This window comes from Mus musculus, chromosome X (assembly GCF_000001635.26).
Source record: "Mus musculus strain C57BL/6J chromosome X, GRCm38.p6 C57BL/6J".
NCBI lineage: Eukaryota > Metazoa > Chordata > Mammalia > Rodentia > Muridae > Mus > Mus musculus.
In genome coordinates, this window is record NC_000086.7 from 74647288 (window position 1) to 74672290 (window position 25003).

A 25003-nucleotide genomic window follows, 5' to 3' on the forward strand; every position below is an offset into this window, starting at 1 on the left:
GACAGTAGGACCATGAAGTGTCAGAGCCGGAGCTGAACAATACTGTGATAGCCAGGTGTCTCACTTGTACAGTAGATAACACAAAGCTCTGGAAGGCGATCAGAGAGGGGGCCCTGAGTACTGCAGTCCTAAAGAGGCTGGTCAGGAGTCTGTACCGTGGGCATGGGACGAGGGGCCTCCTGTTTCTGCCCCTTGTGTACTTTTGCAGTCATCACTGGCCGCCCGAGTCCTCCAGAGAAGCAGCCACAAGGGACACTTAGACAGGAGGGGCTTACTGCGGCCCAGTGTGCAGGCATAGCTATAGACACCAGTCCAGCATGCACATCATCTTCAAGTGTCAAGTTACAGTCGTGTGATTGTTTGGTGGGCATCAGTTCATCCAGTCTTATGCATGACGTGGAGCTTTCAGTTGTGCATGCGTGAACTGGAAAGTAGCCTAGGAAAGGCCGGAAGTACCTTTCTGCCTTTCTGGGGAGGCTAGCATTCCTTAATTTCTGTGTGTGAGGACAGGGTTTCGGATGACTGAGCGAATAATGTTTGTGTGAGCAACTAGTTATTAGGGCCAATGAGGTGGCACCGCGGGCCTCAAGCCCACACTGGAGTGGAAAAAGCCCAGAGGGCCACCCTTGGAAAGCTTTGTCAAGGTGATAGGGACTCTAAGGAATGTGTCTATGTAGGACAATATGTCTGCCTCTACAGAGACAAGGAACCTTCCGCATGACCCTTTCAGTACCCTTTCTGTAACCTCGAAATTCTGCACAGGTCCATGCTTCCTGCTGTCTTGCAGGAACACTTCATGGTCCTACTGTCCCGGTCCTCACCCAAGGGCTGCGGACCCATATTGACCATGCTTCATCATCACATCATGGGATGCGCACACACGAAGCTTGGGGGATCAGAACACAAGTTCCATGAAGTCAGACTTTAAGGGTGACTGAAAACAGGGAGCGGAGATGTTCCTGACACACTAGGCTCTTCCTAGGTGAGTTCCAGGTTTATGCATGCACAACTGAAAGCTCCAAGTCACTCGTGCGCTATTACAGGCCGTGCCGGCTATGGCAGAGGTGCACACTGGCCAGGCTCACACAGGGCAGACATGGTTTTCCACAGGGCAAGAGGAAGTGAGGAATACTTGGGACCACCCTGGAGGAGAAAGAGGGTCTTAGAGATTGTGGTGAGCTATATGTGTCCCTGTAGGTGAAGTAGGTGAAATGATCACATATGGAGAGCCAGGAGAGTCCTGACTGAGGTCAAGTTCTGGAGCCCGAATTCCACAGTGGAGTGGAGGAGTGGAGGAGTGGAGGAGGCGGGAAAGGGTGGTGTGGGAAAGCTTTGATACAAGGAAGCAGGGACTGAGAAGGGTGGGCAGGACAGCCCGTGTGTTTGCAGAAGGACTAGGGATCTGCCACATGGCCCTGTCTGAAGTCCTTGGGCACAGGAGACATTCATCCAGGTCCACACTACCACAGTTGGGCCTACTCAAAACAGGTAGGTGTGTGGGTGTTTCAGGTCCTCCCAGGCCTCAAGGGCACCGTTTGTCCACACAAGCATGCACGGTTGCCGGTGGGCCAATTATTGTCTGATCACCCATGCCCAGAATAGCTGTAGCCATTTTGTTCCATGCCTGGCAGCTATTTCATAGTGTGGCTTTAACATGCCTGCCAGTCATTGACAAGGAGAAGCGACTTGGCTCAGGGCAAGGACAGGCTGGCCACATAGCCAGATTTGTTCTGGATGAGATCCGCTAATCTGAAGAAATTCCACAAAGCTTTACGTAGGCCCCATCAAATCAAAAGTCAATATGAACTGTTATGTGAAAAGTCTTGAGTCAGAGCTGACCACCAGGCAGCACTTCCTGCACCTGCATATGAACTCATTGTGGGTTTTGTGTGCTTTCTTTTCCTTTATGAGCTGACAGAAAAACATATCCGTTGTCATAGTTCAGATAACCCTGAGTTATGTCCCTGGTCTGACCAGCACTGTGGTGTGCTTTCCGTAAACTATTCTTACTTAACTGAGGTCAGTGGTTCACGTGGTTTGTGTGCGGATTCTTGAACTCCAACAAGCCTAACCAAGGACAAGGACTGGACAGGAGCACGCATGTGCCCACGCTTGTCTGCAGAGGGCGAATACTCTCTGAAAATGAGGGCCAACCAGCTGTGACCACCCTCCAGGGGAAGCAGGGCTCTGGGCAACGGTGGCGAGGTGTGTGTCTTCTAGATAATTGAGCAGATATTAAGACCCAGGATAGCCTCTGCGAGGTAATGTCTGGTGACCGAATTCCACAGCGAGGGGCCGAGGCCCCCGGAGGACTGTCTAACAATGTCCTCTGAGGGTCGCAGTGACTGAGAGGAGTGAACCGGGCAGCAGGGGTGCGTGGGGAAAGACTTGGGACCTTCTGCATGGGTCTCTCTGGGGTCTTAGGTTACAGCACAAGTTCTCTGGGTCCGCGTGTCTACAGCTGGGCTATTTGAAAACAGTGTGGGTTCTTCGGGTCCCTTGAAAACCTTAAGACAGCGGATTTTTTGGTGGACATAGGCTTAACCCCAAGCCCCAAGTCACACATGCATGATTGCTGGACAGGCCTCTGCCTGGAACCAAGTTGGCAAGTCTCATGCATGTGCACACATTTTCCATCCTGGCACAGCACTTCTGGAAGTGACTTTGCACTGGGTGTGACCTCCCTCGAGGGTAAGAGAACTTCGGTGGGACTGTGGGGGTGCATTTCCCTAGGTGGGCGACAAGGTATCTCGAGACTTAAGATAAAGCCCTTCCGGAAGCATCATCTCCCCTCCCCGGCATGCCATGGCCGGCCCACCCTGGAGAGTAAGAGGGGTTCGGTGGGACTGTGGGGGGTGCAATTCCCTAGCTGAGGAACAAGGTATTGAGAAACCCAAGGTAAAACCCTTCCGGAAGTGATATCCAATGACCGTGCCCACCCGCGAGGGTGAGTGGGCTTTGTGGGATCTTCAGAGGTTTAGTTCCCTCACTGAGCGGCCAGGTATCTCCAGGAGAGGCCCAAGGGTAGGAGGGTAGGAAAGGAGGAGGGGAGGAGGGGAGGAGGGGAGGATTGTGGGTGGATTGTGGGTGGATTGTAGGAGGTGTAATTACATATCTAAGTGACAAGGTATCACAGCAGTGAAGAGAAACCCCTTCCGGAATTGACTTGGAATGTGTCAGCCTTCTCTCAAGGGTCCAAGGGGCGTGGGGGGAGGGGGTTGGAAGAGATGTATGTCCTTAGCAGAGCGACAAGGTATCTATCATAGGCCCCATGGGAGGTAACCATTCCTTAAGTGGTGGAGGAGCACTGCAAGCAGTTTCCAGGGAAACAGGTTGGCGGCGGGGTGGGGTGGGGGGCGTGGGGGGAGAAGTGTAGGAGGTTTAATTCCCCAGCTGAGTGAGGAGATATCTTGAGACCCAAGGTAGACCCTCCGGGAAGTAACATGCAATGTCCGTACCCACTCTGGAGGGTAACGGGTTTGTTTTGGGGGATTTTAGGAGGTGTACTTCCCTAGGGTGTCGAGATATCTGGGACGCTCTGCAGTCACTTCTGCAAGTGACTTCTCCCTGGCTGGTATCAAGGTTGACACAGACCGCCTTGGGGAGGTTCTTCCCAGCTGAGACACAAGGTATCTTAGAACCCTTCCAGGAAGGATGTCTCCTTAGCTTTTACTACCCTCCAGGGAAGAGGGTCTTCCCGGGCACTGCTTTGAGCCTATTTCCCTTCCTTAGTGCCTCTGCATCCCAAGACACATGGTGATACACTTCCGAAAGTGGCATCTCACCAGCTGTGAGGACCCTCGAGGTCATGAGGGAGTTGGAGGGGGTAGGAGTTGCTGTGAGGATGAGGACAGTGAGAAGGGGTCCCCCAAATCCCAGTCATCAAGTCACCGCTGAGAACATCTTAGAGTCTGGAAAGAGGGAACTGCACAAGCCAGTGATGAGCCCAGGGCCAGGGCCACGGAGTATCCTTGTCCAAAGGTCAGAGGGTCCTTCTGCAGGAGACTTAGAAGGCAAGGACTCTGTATGAAGAAGGCTTCCCCCCACCCACAGCCCTTCCTGATGAGACAATCTCTGCTTGTCCACACTGTTTATTCACTGTTCATTGTGGAAGATGGGTGCATGCAACTCACTCATGGTTGACCAGAGATTAAATACATCTCGCAGGAAGGAATGTTGGTGAAGGGCAGCTTATTGGCTAAACACTCCGGGGCCCGTCCATCTGGATACCTCGTTAGCATGGAGCACTAGGTGTTCTGGGCTATGTGACTAGTGCTCACAATATCCACGTGGGGGTGTTGTGGTCACGTGTTCCAGTACAGGAACATGGTGGATGCCTCCCACTCTCCTACATGAGAATTTACAGGGACTTCTGTATGCGCTCAGCCTTCCCAGTTTTTGTCTGGTGACACAGCTCCACATGTCCCACAGGGCTCTACTGACTGACAAACAAAACTGAGGATGAGGGCCTGGTGGGGGTGAGGGAGTGAGGGGAGAGGCTGAGAGAAATGTAAAAGTCAGGGGGATTTGGGTGTGACCTGACCACACAGGTGGCACAGACCACCAGGTTATTAACAAAATCCATTCCCAGCCTTCTGGGTGGAAAAGAGGCATATACATTCCTTCTGTTGAAGAGACAAGCCTGCCTGCATGTTTCACATCCCTTCACATTCCTTGTCTGTGAGCAGAGAGACTTCATGCCCTCCACAGGCTGTGTGTCATCTTGGGTGACTGCATCGGGGAATCTCTGCATTTTCCTCTGGTGTATTCTTTTGGGTCTCTCCTGGAGGCTTGGGTCCCTGAGTTTCTTCCAAAGCATCTAGACTGAGAGTGGTTCGAAATTCCCCTGACTGCGCAGCAGGGCTCAACCATTGCTTGCCAGGGCACGGCTCCAGTGACCTCTTTGGCCACCAGTGGATTGGTGTTTGTGACTAGACACCAACATTGGATCTAGGGGTCTAGTCCAGCTTGTCCTAACCTGGTGACAAGGAATCAGGGGAAAGAGCTGAGACTGAGGGCTACTCGCTTGTGGCAGATCTGCGTTCAGCCAGAAAAATGGGGCAGGATGTGATTGGACCTGGCGGGATATTGATGTCACACTCCCACCTCCTCTTTGCTCCAGCACACGTGGCCACATCCTGTAGAGTCTTGATCCCTGTTTTCATTTAGGGTCATGAAATTTTCAGGCATATACATGTATCTGTTGTCCCTAGACTGGGGCAAGCCGAGTTTCACCTGTGGGGGTGGGGGGAGGGGTGTGAGTTCCTGGAAGACTGCTTCTAAACCTTTGTGTTGGATCTGGGCTCAACCAACACTTGAGTGGAGCCATTTCCCATGCAGGTCAGTATCTTTACTTTCAGGAGTCCTGTCTGACCCAGGAAGGTTCCAGCCATGTCAAACAAGGAATACTGGGCCATGAAGAAAAGTGGCAAGCACCAGAGGGTACATAAGACCCTCCCATCAAATGACTTCAAGAACTCAGATGAAGTTAACCCCGGTAACAACTGATATGGGGCTTTTGGGGCTGTGCCCCACCGTGGGGACACTCTACTACTTGGCACAGGGAACATGGGGGCAGTCTGATACTCATCAGGCCATTCCATGGTATTGAAGCTGGGCTGGTATGGAGGACAGGGTGGGGCGTGGGGCGATTCAGACTCTGACCTCTGATTCTCATGCATTCTCTGGGTTTTGGTCCCCACATGACATTCTCAGCCCGTGGCAGAGATAGATACAAGGCTCACAGACACCAACATGCCTCTGAAGAAGCCCAGGGGTCACAGGGAATTATCTTGTAAGGCTCGTGCATGTACATGTATCTGCTGTCCCTATACTGGGGCCAAACCTAGTGTCACCTGTGGGGGTGGGGGGTGAAGTGTGAGTTCCTGGAAGACTGCTTCTAAATCATTGTGTTGGATCTGGGCTCAAACAACTCTTGAGTGGAGCTGTTTCCCATGCAGGATGATGAGAGCAGCATGCTTCATTTGCAACTGTTTTTCCTTCCCCCTCCACTCAGTGGACAAACCAGCAGTTGGTACCAGTGGGATGGGCAAACATTCTTCAGGATCAGACATGCAAGAGGCCAGGTGAGGTCTTCAAGGGTTAGCCTTCCCCACGTGAGGTAGTTTCAGTGTGGTTGTATGCAGATACAGAAAGCAAAAAGTTCCCTCTCCCAGGAAGTGGATCTAAGTGGCGGGGGCTGGGGCACGGCGGGGTCTGCTATTAAGTGAAATAGGCCAGCATCAGAGAGAATACTGCCTCCTGTTGTCTCTCCTCTGAGGATCCTGGATTACAAGTAGGTCCCTAAAATGATACAACCTGAACTCAGAGGGGAGAGTGGCAAGAGGCAGGCAATACCCAGTTGAGGGGAAGGTTTGCAGGAGTTGAGGGGAGGTGGTTCGAGGCAGACTCTGGGGGTGGCACACGGTCACCTGGGATAAAAGTTAAGGAGACACTGTCTGGGTGATGTAGGAGGAATAGCTGCAGGAGGGGCTTGAGGAAGAAGGAGAGTGAATGTGGCTGGAGTGCAGGACACATGGGTGAGGATGCCTTTATGAAACCCTGTGCTGCACCGTGAAAGGATCCTGGTGAATGTTTACTATAAAATCCCCTACTTCTGTGCAGCTGCCTGCAGTTGGGAAGGGAACACCTGGGGTGTGATTTCCCATGAGTCACCCAAACCCAGCTGGGGTGGGATTCCTGGGACTACAGTAGGCTCTCAGTCAATTGTGCTACAAGAAGTAACCCTTAGCCATGCACCCATATGTATCTATCTGCAAAGGACGCTTTGGCTCAGTACGAAAAAAGTACAAAGGAATAAAATTATTGACCCAGAGAGGAAAACCCACTTTCCCCCACATGAGCTCTAGCCTCTGCAAAACGGCACGCCTCTCCTTTTCCTTCAAAGCAAAGTTAGGATGCTTGTCCTCAATTAAGAATTCTGAGCTAAAGGGATCTGCAACCCTATAGGTGGAACAACAATATGCACTACCCAGTACCCCCCAGAGCTCATGTCTCTAGCTGCATATGTATCAGAAGATGGCCTAGTCAGCCATCAGTGGAAAGAAAGGCCCATTGGTCATGAAAACTTTATATGCCTCAGTACAGGGGAATGCCAGGGCCAAGATGTGGGAGTGGGTGGGTGGGGCAGCATGGGGGAGTGGGTGGGCAACTTTTGGGATAGCATTGGAAATGTAAATGAAATAAATACCTAATTAAAAAACAGAATTCTGTGTTGTTTTACCCACAGGGAGCCTGTTCAGAAGAAGATGCAGGATTTCAAAGGTAGGTTTGAGCAGACCTTGGTAGTCCCAGAACTTTCTTTCCAACCCTCTGACTTACGCACAGTGAGAACGTGGTCACTGAGAGACAACAGAACTCTGGAACAGTTCTGTGGCTCAGAGGATATTTCTGAAGACTAAGTTGTCCTTTGGCCTTCGGGGGTTTCCTTTACCTTAACTTTTAACATGCTGATGTGAGCAGGGGAAATGTTGGAGCTGTAGCCCAGGCTGCTTCCTGCTTCCTGCAAGGCTGGAGACTGTCACTAGAGATGATGGGTGAGCAGATATATCTCTGCTCTTTAACTTACTGCAGGAGTGGTATGTCAGATTTCAACAGCTATCTTTCAAGTTCTGAAGCAAGTCATTTGTTATGCCTTTCCAAAGTTGCTCTCCTCCAGGAACCCCTGCCAAAGGAGAGCTGGTAAAATAGCCTTTAGTCTGTAGACATTTAGGAACCTGTAAGGGAACTCTGAAGTCAGCACTGGAAAGAAAAGCGAGATAGATTGTATTGTGCCCATTGTGCATGCCACACTAGCATGTTTTCTGTCGTCCACCGTAACAACCCAAGTGTACCACATGCCCCTCCAGCTGAGGCAGGTTTTATTCACTTGTATAGTCGAACCCAGACAGCATTACTAGAGAGCCATCATCAATGCTTAGCCAGAGTGTAGAGCCAGCTCATACAAGCAAGGAAGTCTAACAGTATTGCTCTTTCTGGTTGCAGAGGAGCTGCTTGGGTTTGACATGTCCATATAATTGTTTTTCAGTGGCATTCTTTAGTAACAGGATGCCCCCTCCTGTATTCCTAGCACTTAGGGAGTAGAGACAGAATCAGGATCTTGAGGTTGGCCTCAGTTACATAGCAAGTTTGAGACCAGCTGAGGCTACAGGAGTCCCTGTCTTAAAAAAAAAAAAAAGACAACCTATGCAGATGCATAGTTATTCGTGCTGTCCTGTAGGTGGTGTGTCTTGGATGAACCAACTCTTCTTCTTCCTCTGTATATTTGACTTAAATGATGCCTTTTCCCTTCTCACACAGGTGATGATGGTACAGGACTTCTTATGGAAAAGAAGAAGCAGTTTGAAGAGGATGTAAATGCCTCTTTCAGAAGTCTGAATGAAAACCTCCAGAGCATTTTGAAAGCTCAGCAGAATTCAAGGTAACATTCTGAGCACCCGTAGAGCCTTTCCTCTTCTTCCTGAGTCACTCCTGTCTGCCATCTTGATCGTGCACAGAATGGAATAGCTGATGGGATCTCTGGAGCACTGCCTTTTTCCCTATGACCCGGTCCTATTCATAACCAATGGGAACCCCCGCCCCTTTTATGGAACTCAGATGTGTCAGGTGCAAGACAGGCAAGACAGCTGTTTCTCCCCTCTCAGAAAACAGAAGGCCAGTCCTTTATGGTCTACAAAACTGTACATTTTAGGAGATATCACCAGAGCTCTCTCATGTAAGTCCCACCGTGGAAAGTGTTCTGTGCACACTTTCTGTCTGTAAAACACTGTAGGATATGTTGCCTTCAGGACAAGGACTTGGGCTCTCAGAATTTATAGGTTATTCCATAAGGGGAATGGAGGATGAGTCTAATTTTAAGGCAGAAGTGCGATCTTGGGAGAGGTATGCACAAATGCATCCTCAGTGTTTGAGAGGGAAGACATGTGAAACGATGTCTCTGGTAGCAGCTTAAGACAAACTTCTTCTGGACTGAGTCACATGTAATTCATGCCCCCTTTCTCTTTTGGTCCTAGCTCCTGTTTCAAAATTATGAGTGTTTGTCATTGGCTTACCCTCACCCAGTGTGACCATGCTGTGTAATCGGTACTGTGTTTTACAGGCAGGAGCTTAAGTCTCTGTACTGTGAAAGGTTTGGGTCCGTGTAGCAGAATTGGCTGGGTGAGATGGACAGAACAAGGGACCAAGAAGAATACTTCAGTGTGAGTAGCAGACTCAGCTAGCAACAGATCCTCTGCTGTGTCAGTTTCCCTAGTGGCAGGACTTCCTGCAGCAGGTCTGGAGGGAAGGGGCAGGACATGAGCTCTGGAAGACAAGGAGGGTGGTTGATGTGGAGGGGAGAAACTGGCCATCCTCCATGAGTTGGTATTTTTTTCCACTTCTGTGGGAAGATGACAAGGGTAATGATGGGTTAGGAGTCTGCATGGTACAGGCGTGGGGGGATGAGCAGGTTCTGTCTGCAGAGTTCAGAAGGAGGTATGGGATTGTATTTTGAGAGGGGACCCTGCAGGATCGACCCAGTACAGAGGACAAAGAGTAGGAGGGCCCCACCTAGCCTTCTGACACAGTGATCAGGGATGAGGAGTGAGAGCAGTTCATGGGGCTGTGGAGAAGCAGGTGGAGACTTAGCTGCCAGTGTGGTTGGAATTCAGACAGGCCCTGTCCCAGAGGAGAAGAGGGAAAGGTTCCCATGCAGTGATGGATGGACCTGTGATGGTGACAGGGTCACCTTTAGCCTGGAGATGAGAATGGGCTTTGGGGGACTGGTAACTGGACTCAGTGCTGTCTCTGGTGGCTCTTTCTTCCTGGTGGAGGATGGAGCAGTCTCCTGAGGATTCTGACTGACGGAGATGGAGACAGATTCCAGTCTGGCGGTGAGGAACATGTTCTCCAGAACCCACTGATTAGGATGCAGCCATAGTCCTGAGGCTTGCTCATTTTGAAAACTCAGGAAAATCATTAACTTGTCTGCCTCAGTTTCCTAGAAGTAAAGTCAGACTGGTGGAGAAACCCTGCCTTCTAGACCTGTGTATTGAATGATTTCACCTTTTGAAATTTTTGTTGCTGTGGAATGCTCAACAGCAGGAGCTGATATATGGTTGCTATTGGTCTGCTCTGTCCTCATTTGGTTGATACTGTAGTCATGGGGTGTCACAATGTAGGGAGTCACTGACTGATGAGGGAGGTTTAGGTGAAAAACTCCTTTGGGAAGAGGTGTTGTTCCCTTGGAAGCTAATCTACCTGCCCATTGAGTTGGACAAGAAAACTGAGCCACAAGAGACCTTAATTTTTTACTTTATTTTGTTGAGGTGGGAATCCACCGATTAGATGGATCTTAGATTAATTTCAAAATGAGTAGTTCTTTCATGGGAATTTTGCCCAGATGGCACAGAATGTCTCCCTCTGTGACCGGTCAGACATTGTCATGTTGTTTTTGGTATTGAAGGCCATGTCTTCAACCTTGATCTTGAATGATAGAACCCACAAAACAGCATGGGAAGCAACTGGTGTAAGCAGCTGGGTTGGATGTCCAGTTTTGCTGACATCTTATCATTGATTTCCTCTATTTCAGTTTATAACCCAGCAGCAAATGAAGATTTTACAGACGGCTATAGAGGACCATGAAACCAAGCTCAAAAACGCTAAAGATATGTGTGACACATTTTTGAAGGTCTGGTAGATTGAACTTGAGAACAGAGCACATATTTATGTCACACTATGTGTCTCTAAAAGCAGGAGACAGAATAAATGGCCCTTTCTCAGTTTGTGGGAAAAGTAATTTCACATTCTCATGGGAATATTTTCCCCACACGTAGGAAAAAAGCTAGGTTTTGTTTAGCCTGGGAAAGTGATGATGTTTAGTGCAGAGTGTTGTAGCATGGGAGCTGCTGACTGGGAATTTGCTCTCTCGATCTCCCTCTGCCTCTTCTCTCAAGCTTCTGTACTTCCCTAGACCTCAGTGCTGAGGAGTTGTTGTCCTCAAACAGGGCCTTTCCCTCTCCCATAGTTCCCAGTGGCCTTCCTTCTTAATTCTCCCTCTTTGCTCTGTCCTCTGCAAACACCCCTCCTCCAAAAGCTCCTCTGCCTGCTTCTGTCTTGTCTTCCCTCCTCGCCATGCACCAGCTTCCCCTGAAGCGACTCCTGTCCCCTGTCCATGCTGTGCCTCTGCTCTTGGCCCAGATATAGATCCCCGTGCCTTGTCTTCCCTATGGAAATCCTCTGTTTTCATCGCTGGAAGTTGCCATGGGTGTCGTCTTCAGTCACATAGCCAGCAGGCTCCCCTTGCACACCCATTTTCAGCCAGCATACATGTCGTATGCTCTTAAACTCCTCTGGGCTCTGGCAAAAGGGCAGAGAATGGACAGGCATTTTGTGGTGTATGGACAGGTGACACAGTCTGTTCTCCTCTGTATCCACCACTGCAGCATTCCTTGAGAGATGTGATCAGAGGCGATGTGATCACATTCCTCACTTCAGCTTGTCTTAGCTTAAAAGGGCATGTGATTGCATGCTCTGTCTTCTCTGTGAAAATTGCATTCCATGGACACAGCAAATGAATGGCTCCTTCCCCTGGGAAACCTTGGGGGTCTCCAGCACATGCCTGTGCCTCTTTCTTTCCATGCCTGGTCTATATGGCCTTTACCTGCCCATCTGTCCATATTCTGAGATAAGTGCCTTAGGTGGTGTTCTCTTCTCATAATGATAGTGAGCTCAAATGTGGAACTGCATCTTTTGGTGGAGAGTTCATATAGATGCACAAGAAGTAGCCACTGTTACTTACTTTGATTCCAAACAAGGATCCTTTGGGATACGCAAAGTCCGTAGTTTAAGTTAAATGAGGTGAGGTGTCAAGTTGGGGCTTGGGGCTTCCTGCTCAAGTACCTTCTTTTGTTGTGGTTTGTTCCAGAAAGCCAACGACTTGAGTAAACATCGAAAAACCTTTATTGGTGGTCAGCAGACTATTGTGGAGAAGGAAATCTCCAAGGTGCAGGACAGAGTGATCATGGAAACCGTAAGTCGTGTGTCTGTAACACTACGCCCTGGGCTGCCTTCCTATTAGCAGAGATGTAATGAAGATCCTCTAAATCTCCTTTTTTTTTCCAAACAGCAAGATCAAGACATATCCATGGTTGAAACATACCTTCAGTCCCTGATCCATGAAAGCTCTGAAGAAACCATCTGAAGATCACACATAGGATACACAGGGAAGGAAGCGTTAGCCATGCTAAGAAGATGTTGGTAGTAGCCAGTGCAGCTCCTTTCTCTTTACTTTGTTACAATTGAGACTGAGACACTGTTAATCATTAAGTGAACTCCCAGCAGCTCTGTGAGTAGCGAGGACAGTTAAGTGTGGATCATCCAGGCCCATGACAGCAAGGGAGATTCATTCTGCCCAGTAGTGGCAATTATATTTTGGAAGCAAATGTCATTTGACTTTGTGGTTGATTCTCTGTCACTGTTCCAAAGTGAACATTACCTTACTTATTTTAGGAAGAAGTGAATAAAGATGGGACCCATTTTTCTGTGCATGCTTTCATTTCTCATGAGGTCACAGAGACCGTTCCATTGCAATGGGAAAATCAACCCAACATGCCACCGAGACTTGCTGAACAAACTCATGTTTGTGTGCTCAGAAATGTTAAAAAAATCTTTTTAACATGATTCCCACGACAGAGCCATTCCTAATGTGTTGACTCTGTGCTAGTTGTGGGGCTGTGGCATTTCCCAAAGACACCCAGACTCATTTTCAAAGCTGTCTTCAACACTGGTTACCTTTGGATTGAAAGCATTTTATCAGCCTGTATCTGTGTAAGCGTTTGTGGCTCCAATGTTTTGGAGGGGTCTTTACATGAGTGTTTTCTAGGGTTCTCCTTAGAGAGTCTACTATTCATCAAGTCCTTCTGCCTGTATGTGTGTGTTTGTCTAACGCCTTAGTCATTCATTCTCTTATCCTTGCCCTATGCTGTATTTATTAAAATGAATGCTTAGAGTCTGTGTTCAGCACAATTGAGGTTTTTGGGGTTTTGTTGTAATGTGTGTACTTGTTGAGTCTCTGTGAGCACTTTCCCATGTGTGTGTCAGTACCCATGAAGGCCAGAAGAGGGGCTGAGTTCCCCTGGGCCTTGGGTTAAAAGTGGTCTTGAGCTACCCAAAGTGGGTGATGCTACCTGATCTTGGGTCTTCTGGAACAGCAGCAAGTGAGTTCATTTCTCAGAATGACAACATTATTGTATCCCTAGCAGCAGACATGTGATTGAATATGCAAGAGGATTCCTCCCGTTCTATGAGTTTGAATTGGAAATGTTTGGGGAACTCAAGAACCTTTCACTAGCCTAAGAGCCAACACTTCTTTCATAATGCTCTGTGACTTGTGAGCCAGATGATAGCTGTTGTCGTATAGGTCACTACAGAGAGTGTTGGAATGTAAGGAACTTTCAGCAAGAGGGAAGTGGGGCTGGCAGGGTGGTAGATGATACTTGGTGCCCTTCATGTTGGTGCCTGGACTAGGGAGTTGAAACTGGTGATGGCACCCTTTGAGAGTGGCCATGCCCCACCTGGGATTGAAGGAGCCTTTGACAATTCTTGGGGTTACCCAAGACCACTGGAAAACAGAGATTTACATTACTATTATTACCAGTAGCAAAATTACAGTTATTAAGTGGCAATGGAAATAATTTTATGGATGCTGGGGACACCACAACCTGAGGAACTGTATTTGGAAGGTGGAGAACTGCTGCTTTAAACTCTCATAGCCAAGCCTCAGAATGCCTGCACAAGGCCTAATTCATGGAGCCTGCTGGTCCCTGCTTCATGCATGTAAGCACATGCTAGACAGCCTTCCTTGTGAGCACCTGATGGAGAACCCTCACACATTCATCTGGTCTGCCTCATGTGTCCACACCTGGTAGGCCTCTCTCAGGAATGGCTCACACAAAAGCCTCTGTCATACATGCCTGCGCTCGCAGCCACTCACATGGCCATGTGCTAGGCCCATAACAAGGATAGCCCCACCTGCTAGAGCATCCTCAGATATACCCTGTTCCAGCCAGTCAGAGGAATACACTCTTGGGGTAGAGAGGGATTGGTTACATATCTTCCCTTTCAGAGGACGAAGGTTCTGTGTGAGGCAGTAGAGTGAGAATGGCAAGTGGGAAACTGAATATCAGGGTACCCTGTGCTGAGGTTTCAGAGATGGGTCCAAGTGGCCAAGATGGATCCAAACTTTTCAGGGGTGAGAGTGGGGTCAGAAGTAAGCAGGGCCCACACTGGCCTCCTAGATAATATCTAAGAGCTTCACTTTCACCTGACCTGGAGCTTGCACCATGTTTATTGTGGGTCCTACTTGCTCATTTACACCTGACAGGCCACCTCATGCTAAGGGTTATGCTAGGACCATGTCAGGAATGCAGGCCTGCCACCGGGCCCACCTCACTGGTAAGCTCCTCAGGAGTGCTCATTCAACTCTTTCCAGGCAATCAAAAATGTACACCCAGGGAGGTAGAGTATAACTAGGTATGGATGCTCACCCCAAGGGAGAGAAGGAGGCTCAAAGGGGAATATGGCTATGTAGGATCGCCCAGAAGGGTGACTGGATGCAGGTAGCTCTGTGCATCTGAAGCTTGTTGGGGCCAAGAAAAAGGGACTGTAGAAGAGTCCAGGGACCGAGACTGAGGATGGCATATGATAAGAGTCCAGAGGTGGTTTGTCCTGCTGTTCACCTCAGCTCTCGTGCCAGGTGTGGGGGCTGGGGCCAGTCACATTCTCCTGATCCCAGGGTTAACTACCCAGAGGAGAATTGTGAAAGCCTACCAAGTACCTGCCCAGGCCTCAGGAGGCTGAAACATAGGCCTCAGAAAGATGCCTCAGTAACATAACAGGGGATGTTAGAGATCTCTGGAGAGATCTACCTAATGCAAGAACGAATGCAAGCTCATTGCCACACAGGCACCTTGCAGGTCCAGGTGGGCCAGAACCACACAGTCACAGAAACAGGGGCCCGCTGTTTGTAATAGAATAATCCTGGTATCTCATAAAGGAACAAAGGAGGGAAATGAATGTACCTTAGCAGGCAATTTCTTTCTGTAAAATAAATAAAATAAAATAAAATAGTGATGCCAAGGACTCAAAGTAGGCAGTGACGTGCGGGATGGGCTTGTGAGGTGTGGGGAGACAGTAAGACATGACATGGTCTAGGTGGCTTCTTCTCTTCCTTCACAAGAGGTTCTTGGCTGCTCATTATTAGCTGAGGCACAACTTTCCAGTCTTTTCTTAAGTGAGAATGTGAAACATTTTGAAATGGAGAAACATGGGTGAATGTAGAATTAGAGATGACTGGGTGTGCAAGCATTTCATGAATCCCAGAAAGCTTACCTGCAAGAATGCTTATGGAAAAACAAAAGGAAAAACAAAAGGAACTCCGTGGAAAGGAGGGAACAGGAAAAAGCAGACACAGCAGTCTTAAATTAAATCTGTTTGTTGGAGGAGAAATGACTGAAGCTCTCACACCACTTATGCAGGCCTGTGGACCAGACAGACTTGCACTTGTGCCTTCATGGCCCATCATACACCTACACAAATGACCAGTATGTTGCAGGTGTTGTGCACTGGGCAGAACTGGAAGGAATGTAGCCTACCTAGGTGGGCCAGTTGGATTTCAGCAGAAAAGTACTGGTCGGTCAGCAGCTGTGAGTGTGGGATGGACACACAAACAGCATTCTCTGAGAAGGTTTTCAGTGAAGCAGTTCTCCTTTACTGGGGGCTAACAAGGATTATATAAACCTTGGGGAGTGGGTAGGGGTCTGGGGGTTGAGTGAACAACAAGGATTATATAAACCTTGGGGAGTGGGTAGGGGTCTGGGGTTGAGTGCACAACCTTGTCTGAGGTGCTGGGAATGCTTCATTTGCATGAAGGGTAATTCCGGGTGCATGCTGGACATGGACTTATAAGGAGAGAGGAAGTTAGACCTGTAACTTTGGCCTGCTGGCTGTGTGACTACCTCCAGGGTGGGGGAGGTAGGGGGTCACACAGTCTCCATCGCCTGGGACATGCAGGCCCAGAGCAAGGAGGAAGACAGTCCTGCTCCACGTGGTCTCAGGACCAGGTTTTCGGGGTTTGGACATGTCTCCACCTCACCCTTGCTATGGACTGGCTCCCCTAGTCAAAAGGCTCTCCAGCCCCGCACCTCCCCACTTTGGTTTTATAGAGGAGAAAGTAGCATCTTACACACCAGCCTCTATGCTGGGAATGGCTTGGTACTGAACCAGAAACTGATTGGCAGGATTCTTTTTCAATGCTACTTATCTGCCCTTTTAGAAGTTATAGAATTCAACTGAAGTGAAAACATACCATACCAAATATCATGGAGCACAATTAAAACAGCATTAAGTGAAGAATCCAAAGCACTGAATGCCTTCCTAAAGAAATTTCAAGAGATCCTATACAAGCGAGTTAAAAGCACACCTAAATGCTCTAGAACAGAAAGAAGCAAAGTGCACCAAAGAAGAGTAGATGTCAGGATGTTGGAGGCTCAGGGCTGAAATCAACCAGGGAGAAACCAAGAGAATGATACAAAGAATCAACAAAACCAAGAGCTAGTTTTTAAAGAAAATCAACAAGATATATATGATATACCCTTAGCCAAACTAACTAAAGGGCACAGAGACAGTATGCAAATTAACAAAATCAGAAATGAAAAGGAGACATAACAACAGAATCTGAGGAAATTTTAAAAAATCAGCTGAAGCTACTACAAAAGCCTTTAGCTCTACAAAACTGAAAAATCTAGATGGCTTTCTGTACTAAAGTGAAATCAAGGTCAGGTAAATTATCTAAACAGTCCTATATTTCCTAAGGAAATACATAGAGGTATCAAAAATCTCCCAATCAAAAAGCCTGACAGTTTTAGTGCAGAATTCTACCAGTCCACAAAATAGAAACAAAAGGAACACTACCTATCTTATTCTATGAAGCCACAATTACTCTGATACCTAAAATCACACAAAGACCCAACAAAGAACAAGAACTTCAGACCAATCTTGCCTATGGATATTTTTTGGAGACCATACTGTGAGAAAGGAAGCCTTTCGCAGCTTCCCACCCTAATAAGCCAAATGGCCTTGTGTTAAGGAGCTGGTCGCCTCCTCCTCCCTATCTCATGCTGGCACCAAAGACCCTAAAAAGACTGAAGTATCCTTATCTCTTCCTGACTCCCAAGACTTCTAAGGACATGAGTTATGTGCTGAGCCCAGCCTGAAACCCAGGACAGTTAAGGAGGAATCTACATTCCGGAGATAAGACTCAGAGTGCCTCCCGCCTGCAATCTGAATTCGGCCTTCATGTCCTCAGATGCCCACTTCTTTGTTCTTTGTTAATTACCCCTCAGCCCCTCCCTATTTCCCCTCGATGTGTGCTTATAACCTGGCATTTCAGCCTGATAAACTGAGACCTTGACAGGAATCCTCCTTGGTCTCTGTTCTTCTTTCTTGCTCATTTCTCTTCCAGGTTTGTGGTCCCCCTTGCACCCACGAATAACTGGGTCTGCTGGACAGGACAGATATTGATGCAAAAGTACTCAACAAAATTCTTGCAAACTGAATCTAAGAATACATCAAAACCTTTATTCACCATGATCAAGTGGGTTTCATCCCATACAGGGATTGTTCAGTATATGCAACTCCTTCAACATAATATACTGTATAAACAAACCCAAGGAAAGAAACCACATGATCATCTCATTAGATGCTGAAACAGCCTTCAATAAAGTGTAACACCCATTCATGTTAAAAGTCTTGGAAAGATCAGGAGTTCACGGCTCATTTCTAAACATAATAAAAGCAATATACTGATAATAAACAGGCAACATGAAATTAAATGGAGAGAAACTGAAGCAATTCCACTAAAGCCACGGACAAGACAAGGTTGCCCACTCTTTCCTTATCTATTCAATACAGTACTCAAAATTCTAGCTAGAACAAGTAGACAATATAAGGAAATCAAGGGAATACAAATTGGAAAGGACTAAGGCAAAGTATCACTATTTTCAGATGATATGACAGTATATATAAGTAACCCCCAAAATTCCACCAGAGAACTACTACAGCTGAAAAACAACTTTAGGGAGCTGGAGAGATGGCTCAGCAGTTAAGAGCACCAACTGCTCTTCCAGATGTCCTGAGTTAAATTCCTAGCAACAACATGGTGGATTATAACCATCTGTAATGAGATTTGATGCCCTCTTCTGGTGTGTCTGAATATACATAAAATAAATAAATAAATCTTTACAAAACCAAAACAAAACAACAGCAACATAAAACAAAGTGGTAAAAAATGGTCCTGTTCTACCTGTAGAATGAAAATTGATCCATATTTACTTATTTATTTATTTATTTATTTATTTTTTGGGGGGGGTTTTTGAGACAGGGTTTCTCTGTGTAGCCTTGGATGTCCTGGAACTCACTTTGTATATCAGGCAAACTTGGAACTCAGAAATCTGCCTACCCCTGCCTCCCAAGTGCTGTGATTAAAGATATGTGTCACCACGCCCCAGCTCTGATTGATATTTATAACTCTGCACAAAATTTAAATTCAAGTGGATCAAGGACCTGAACATAAAACAGGATGCACTAAATCTTATAGAACAGAATGTAGAAAGGCCTTTGAATGCCTTTTTTGCAGGAGACAATAGCCTGAACAGCATACCAATGGCTCAGGATCTAAGATCAAATATTGATAAATGGGACCTCATGAAACTGAAAAGCTTTTGTAAGGCAAAAGACAGTGTCAAATGGCAAATCGGCAGCCTATAGATGGGAAAAGGGCCTACACCAACCCTATATCTGACAGACGACTAATATCCATATTCACAAATAACCAAATAATTCAATTAAAATATGGAGTGCAGAACTAAACAGAAAATTCTCAAAAGAGAAATCTCAAATGGCCAAGAAGCACTTAAAGAAATGTTCAAAGTCCTTAGTCATCAGGGAAATGCAAATCACAACAACTCTGAGGTTCCATCTTGTATCCATCAGAAATGGTAAGATCAAAAAGTCAAGAGATAGCACATACTGGCAAGGATATTGAGCAAGGGGAACATTCCTTGATTGCTAGTAGGAGTGCAAACTTGAACAATCTCTAGAAATCAATTTGGCAGCTTCTCAGAAAACTTGCAATAGTTCTATTTCAAGACCAAGCTATACCTCTCCTAGGCATATACCTGAAAGATGCTCCAACATCCCATAAAGACACTTGGTCTGCAATGATTAAAGCAGGTTTATTTGTAGTAGCCAGAATGGATGGAACTTGAGTATATCATCCTGAATGAGGTAAAAAAAAATCCTAAAAGGATATACATACATGACAGGTACATGTTGTCCTCTGAGAGGCTCCACCAGCTGCTTACTAAGACAGATACAGACACCCACAGCCAAACAATGAATGGAGCTTGACGACTCATGGATTTATATGGGAAAGGATTGTGGGCCAAAGGGTATAGACACTCCCCAAGAAGACAAACAAAATCAACTAACTTGCAACCTTGAGGATCTTGGAGTCTGAACCACCAACCAAAGAACATATACCGGCTGAACCTAGGCCTTCCCACATATATCTAGTGGATGTGCTGTTTGACCTTCATGTGGGTCACACACAACTGGATCTGGACCTACCCACAAAGCTGTTGCCTGTCCATGGGTTATCTTTTTTCTACTTGGACTGCCTTGTTTGGCCTTAGTAGGAGAGGATGCACATAGCCTCCCAGAGACTTGAAGTGCCAGGATAGAGGGATATGCAATGGGTCCCCAGTCACTCAGAGGAGAAAGGGAAGTGGGAGAATTGTGGTGGAAGGGAAGGAGGGACAAAGACGGTGAGTAGGGAGAAGGAAGTAAAGTGAATACTTGAAAAATAAATAAAATTAAAATTAAAAACAGTCAAATTGGATGCTAAATACAACAAAACACTAATGACAAAAATACCCAATCTAAGCTAGCAGAAATGGGTCTGTGAAAGAGGAACTGCTGGTGTTGGTTTAGCAAAAACACATGATATAGAAAAGAAGACTACAGCTGCCCTGGTGAGGTGTGCTGGTCTTTTGTCATTTTTGATGCAATGAACTTATTGAGTCAATGCTTGGTAGGCAGTGAACACCAACAAGATTTGACACCTTCTTTCAATGTCTGGAAGACCCTTTCTTCTTCCATGTGTGGCTTTGGGAAGAACTCAGCAGCAGGAACAAGAAACATTCTTCTTTTGTGAGGCAATAACAAAGCTTGCTAAAGGAGGGAAGAGGACACACTCACAGTCCTCAGAGAGGCTTTAGAAGCATGGGAAAGGAAAACAAAGAAAGCATGAGGACAGAGACTCATGCCCTGGACTCTACATGAATATATATATGGCAGAGCACTGAAGCACTTGGCTGGCATTGACAAGTCTTCTTCCCAGGAAGCAAACGTTTCCAATCAGCAGTATACAGTCAAAGAAATTAGTTGGACAAAGCCACGGTTCACAGCCATAGTCCTTTTGTATTTATAGAACCCTTCCCCAAAATAGAGGTATAACTTTAATTTTTTTAAGAGGCTGCTTTTAATGATGGTTAATAAATACTTTAACCTCCCTTTTAGCCCACCACCCAACAGAAGTAGCAGAAAAGAAAGGATACAGGGGAAGTGCACCTGTTTAGGAATAGTTCTTTGGAGCAACTTCCATCAATATTTTCTGGAAATCAGTAGTTCAGTTCACAGGTCAGCAACTGCACCTCAGTCTACTCCCAAACACTTCATGGATAAACCAGCAGTCCAGTTCTATAGAGTTGGGCTAGCAAACCTGAATCAGTATCAGTGACACTAACTAGCAGAGAGAGCCAGGCCTCAGCCTTGGCATGAGTCAGCAAGAGGGACCAGGACCAAGAGAACCCCAAGGAAAGTTCCCCACTGTGTCTCTCTCAAGAAAATACCATCAGCAAAGGCACAAGATCAAGAAGTGTTTAGCTATGTAAGTAAGCCAAGCTCAGCCACCTTTCCTGTCCATCTAGCCCTTCTTATAATTCCTCCAAACATCACATGTCTATGGGCCTTGCCACAGCATGTTTCTTGTCTCAGCATGAGTCTCCCTCAGCTGACATAACTGTGCCATCAGTTGGAGTCCTCAGAAGTGGTAAGAAGCCAAAGGATACCACCAGAAGTTCTCCAGTGAGTTTCTCCCCATAGAGTCCCAACAAACAAAGTCTAACTATCTTGCGCGCGCTCCACTGGCCAGGAAGAAGGACGCTGCAACAGGATCCTTCTGCACACGTTTATTGGGAGAGCTTGATTATAGAGGCGTAAAGACCCCGAGCCCAGAACTGGTGTTGCTTTTATAGGCCTAGGAGAGGCATGTCTCACACCCGGATTGGTTATGCACTACGCCTCATTTGCATGTTCCTCATCTGATTGGCTACTCTCTCTGTACCTCACAGAGCCTCATTATCATACCTCATTTGCATGTCTCACATCTGATTGGTTATACTCTCAAAGCCTCATTATCATGCCCGGCCCAGGCAGTGTCTTTGCAAAAAACTTTACTGCATATGTACACATTGGTTGTTTGTCCAAACTTATGCGTGGTGACCAGCAGTAGTCAGTGCCACTCTGCAACAGCACATGTGGCTTCCCACATCTCCCCCTGTTTCTTTTAATAAAATGAGGCTGGACTAGGCCTGTGCAATTATGCCCATCCGCTGTGGCTCCTGTTTTAGGTCGTTCCTCTAATGTCACAGCCTTACCCATCATAGGGTAACCCTATCACCACCGGGCCCCATGCCTTAGGTTGGACTGTGCAAGAGGAAAGTTGCCTGTCTCTGGATACCGCAGTGCTGTGTGACAATAACTGCTAAATGACCTAGGGCAAACTCTGCAAAAGAGGCCAGCCAAAAAATGAATTAGTGGTGAAATCATGATCACTCTATCGCTTGCAATGAGGAAACCTCAGTGATGTGCAAGGGCTGATCAATGATCGTTGAGTCTCTCTCATCTCAGTGCTGTGGAGTGCAAGAGTAGAGAACTCAGATGCCAACTAATTCTTGAGCATGGATAACCAAATTTCAGGGGAGGAGCCGTTTTCAATAGCTAAAAGTGCCTGAGTTATAATCACCTTGTCACGTTTTTGTTGGGTTCTGAATTTGCATACCAACCAGAGCATGAACACCAGTCCACAGCATATGGCAGCACCAAACAAAATCATTCCCACCCATTCCTTAAAGTAAGAAAAAGCAGAGGTAAGCCAAGAGGTAAAGTCTCCGAGGGTCACTGGTTCCACTCTGGTCCCATTAAGGTTCAGGACCTGTATCTGCAGCCTCGTCTGCAACCTTTCCAGCTCCTGCGACCAGCTCCCCTTCAGGAAATTCGATAGGTCTGTACTTTTAATAAGAGAATTATTAATATACCTATTGGGAGTAATGCACACATGCGATGTAGATGCCACTCAACTCATTTGTATGACATCCATCATCTGTTCCATGTCATATTGTAAAATATCCACTCTGATTCACTAACATTAACCCTGAGGTAATATGAGAATCCACCCTTTGCAGGGTAAGCAATGCCTCAGACATTTTTTCTGCTATCTGACTTATAGTGTCAGCAGTATTAATTTGATCTGCCCAATTAGAGATAATCTTTTTCTTAAAAAATATACAGGGTGTAAAAGGTTTATCTACATTATGCACAAAGCATAGTGTATAATTTAAATGAAAACTAGCCCTCTTATACACCAGTGGCTCTTGAGGAGTTTGTCGTGCATAAGGCACATCCAAAAAACATTCCTTTGCAAAAAACAAAGGCTAGATAGAAGAATTGGAATGTACCGGTAAAGGTACTGGCCATGATCTTACTATGGCCCATAAAGGTATACTTATCCTGGTTTCAATCATCAGGAGCAGGAGAATCATCTTGGGGTTCATCTTGCTCTTTCACGGTCCTTGTCAGTCGCGTCGGGACCCAAAGTGGATTTTCTTCACCCTGTGGAAAAACACAAATAGCTCCCCGGGATCTGATTAAGATAGGATCCGGGCCATAACATTTATTATCAAGGACATTTTCCCATTTGACCATTTCATTGGGCGATTGAGGCCATTGTCCGTGCCTTTCAGCTGGTGATCTTCCAGCATCATCCAATTTTTAAAAATTAAGAGTAAATATTGTAAGGGATAGAGCCATCTTTGGCGTCATAGCCTCTATTCCCCCTTTCTGTTTTTGCAAATATTGTTTCAGAGTGCGGTGGGCTCTCTCAATGATGCCTTGTCCCTGTGGATTATAGGGCAATCCAGTAATATGTTTTACTTGCATTTGTTTGCAAAATTGGATAAATTTAGAAGAAGTATATGCAGGACCATTATCTGTCTTTAACACTAGGGGCTTGCCCCATGCAGCCCAAGCCTCTAAGCAGTGAGATATGACATGAACTGCTTTTTCCCCTGTCAAGGGAGAGGCATGTAGGACACCAGAACTGGTATCGATAGATACATATACATATTGTAATTTCCCAAAAGATGGGATATGCATGACGTCCATTTGCCAAACATCTAGGGGTCGCAATCCGCGAGGATTAACACCCACGGAAGGTGCATTAATAAATTCTACACATTTACCACACTGTAGGACAATATTTCGGGCTTCTGTTCGTGTGAGCTTAAATTTTTGTCGTAATGTAGAAGCAGGGACATGATAAAGCTGATGAAAATTCTTAGCACTGTCTATAGAGCTTTGTGATAGGAAAACCATATCTCTGGTGGCTGAATCGGCAATTGCATTTCCCATAACCATAGGTCCAGGTAATGATGTATGTGCTCTAATATGTTGAATATAAAAGGGATGCTCACGCATCAAAATACAATTTTGTATTTTCCTCAAAATTTCAGATACTGGACTAGACTGCTTAAAATTTCCGGCAGTCTCTAATGCTAGCACCGCATTAACTACATAAACAGAATCAGAGATAATATTTATGGGCATAGGAAATCTTTTAAAAACTTCGAAAACCACCAAACATTCTACCAATTGAGGGGCTCTTGGTATACATTACAACCTTACAGCCTCTTCATTGATTACATAACTTCCAATTCCTGTTTTTGATCCATCTGTATAAATATCAATGGCTCCTTTTATAGGGGTATTAGCCGTTACCTGTGGAAATATTACTGGATGTAATAACATAAAATGTAATAACAGATGTTTAGGATAATGATTATCAATTAAACCAGAATAACTGCATCTAAGAATGGCCCATTCATCTATAGTAGCACACAATATTTGCATTTGTGCGACAGTATATGGGACAATTATGCTATCAGGCATTTTTCCAAAGTGAGTAATTGAAGTTTTTATCCCTTTGTGTGCCATGTTTGCTACCATGGTGGGATAATGCTCTATAGTCTTATTAGGGGATATATGTGGATGTATCCATACTAAAGGATCATCTTGCCATAACACAGCAGTTGGCAAATTTATGGTTCTTAATATGCATAGGTACAAAGGTTCTTGCTCATTTATACGATTTAACGGTGCTTTTTGGATAGCTCTTTCCACCTTCCTAAGAACATCAGAAGCCTCAGGTGTTAATTGTCTCAATGAGGTAATATGTGATTCTCCTTCTAAAATTTGAAATAAAGGTTTTAATTCTGAAGTAGGGATCCTTAAATAAGGTCTAATCCAATTTATATCTCCTAATAATTTTTGAAAATCATTTAATGTCTTTAGATGATCTTTTCTTATACTAATCTTTTGTGGGGTGACACATCTTAAAGTAATAGTGGCTCCTAAAAAATGACTAACATTAGACTGCTGTACTTTTTCTGGTGCAATAATCAAGCCATTATTTTTTAAAGTTTCATTAAGCAAGCCATAAGCTTGCTGTATACTTTCTTCTTCAGGTCCACAAATCACTATATCGTCCATATAATGACAAATTTTTAAGGAGGGGAAACCATCCCTAACCGGTTGCAAAGCTTTTCCTACA

At 46.1% G+C, this 25003-nt stretch overlaps 1 pseudogene; it reads left to right on the top strand.

Moving 5' to 3' along the window:
* Nucleotides 2924-13006, top strand: Xlr5d-ps (X-linked lymphocyte-regulated 5D, pseudogene; annotated as a pseudogene).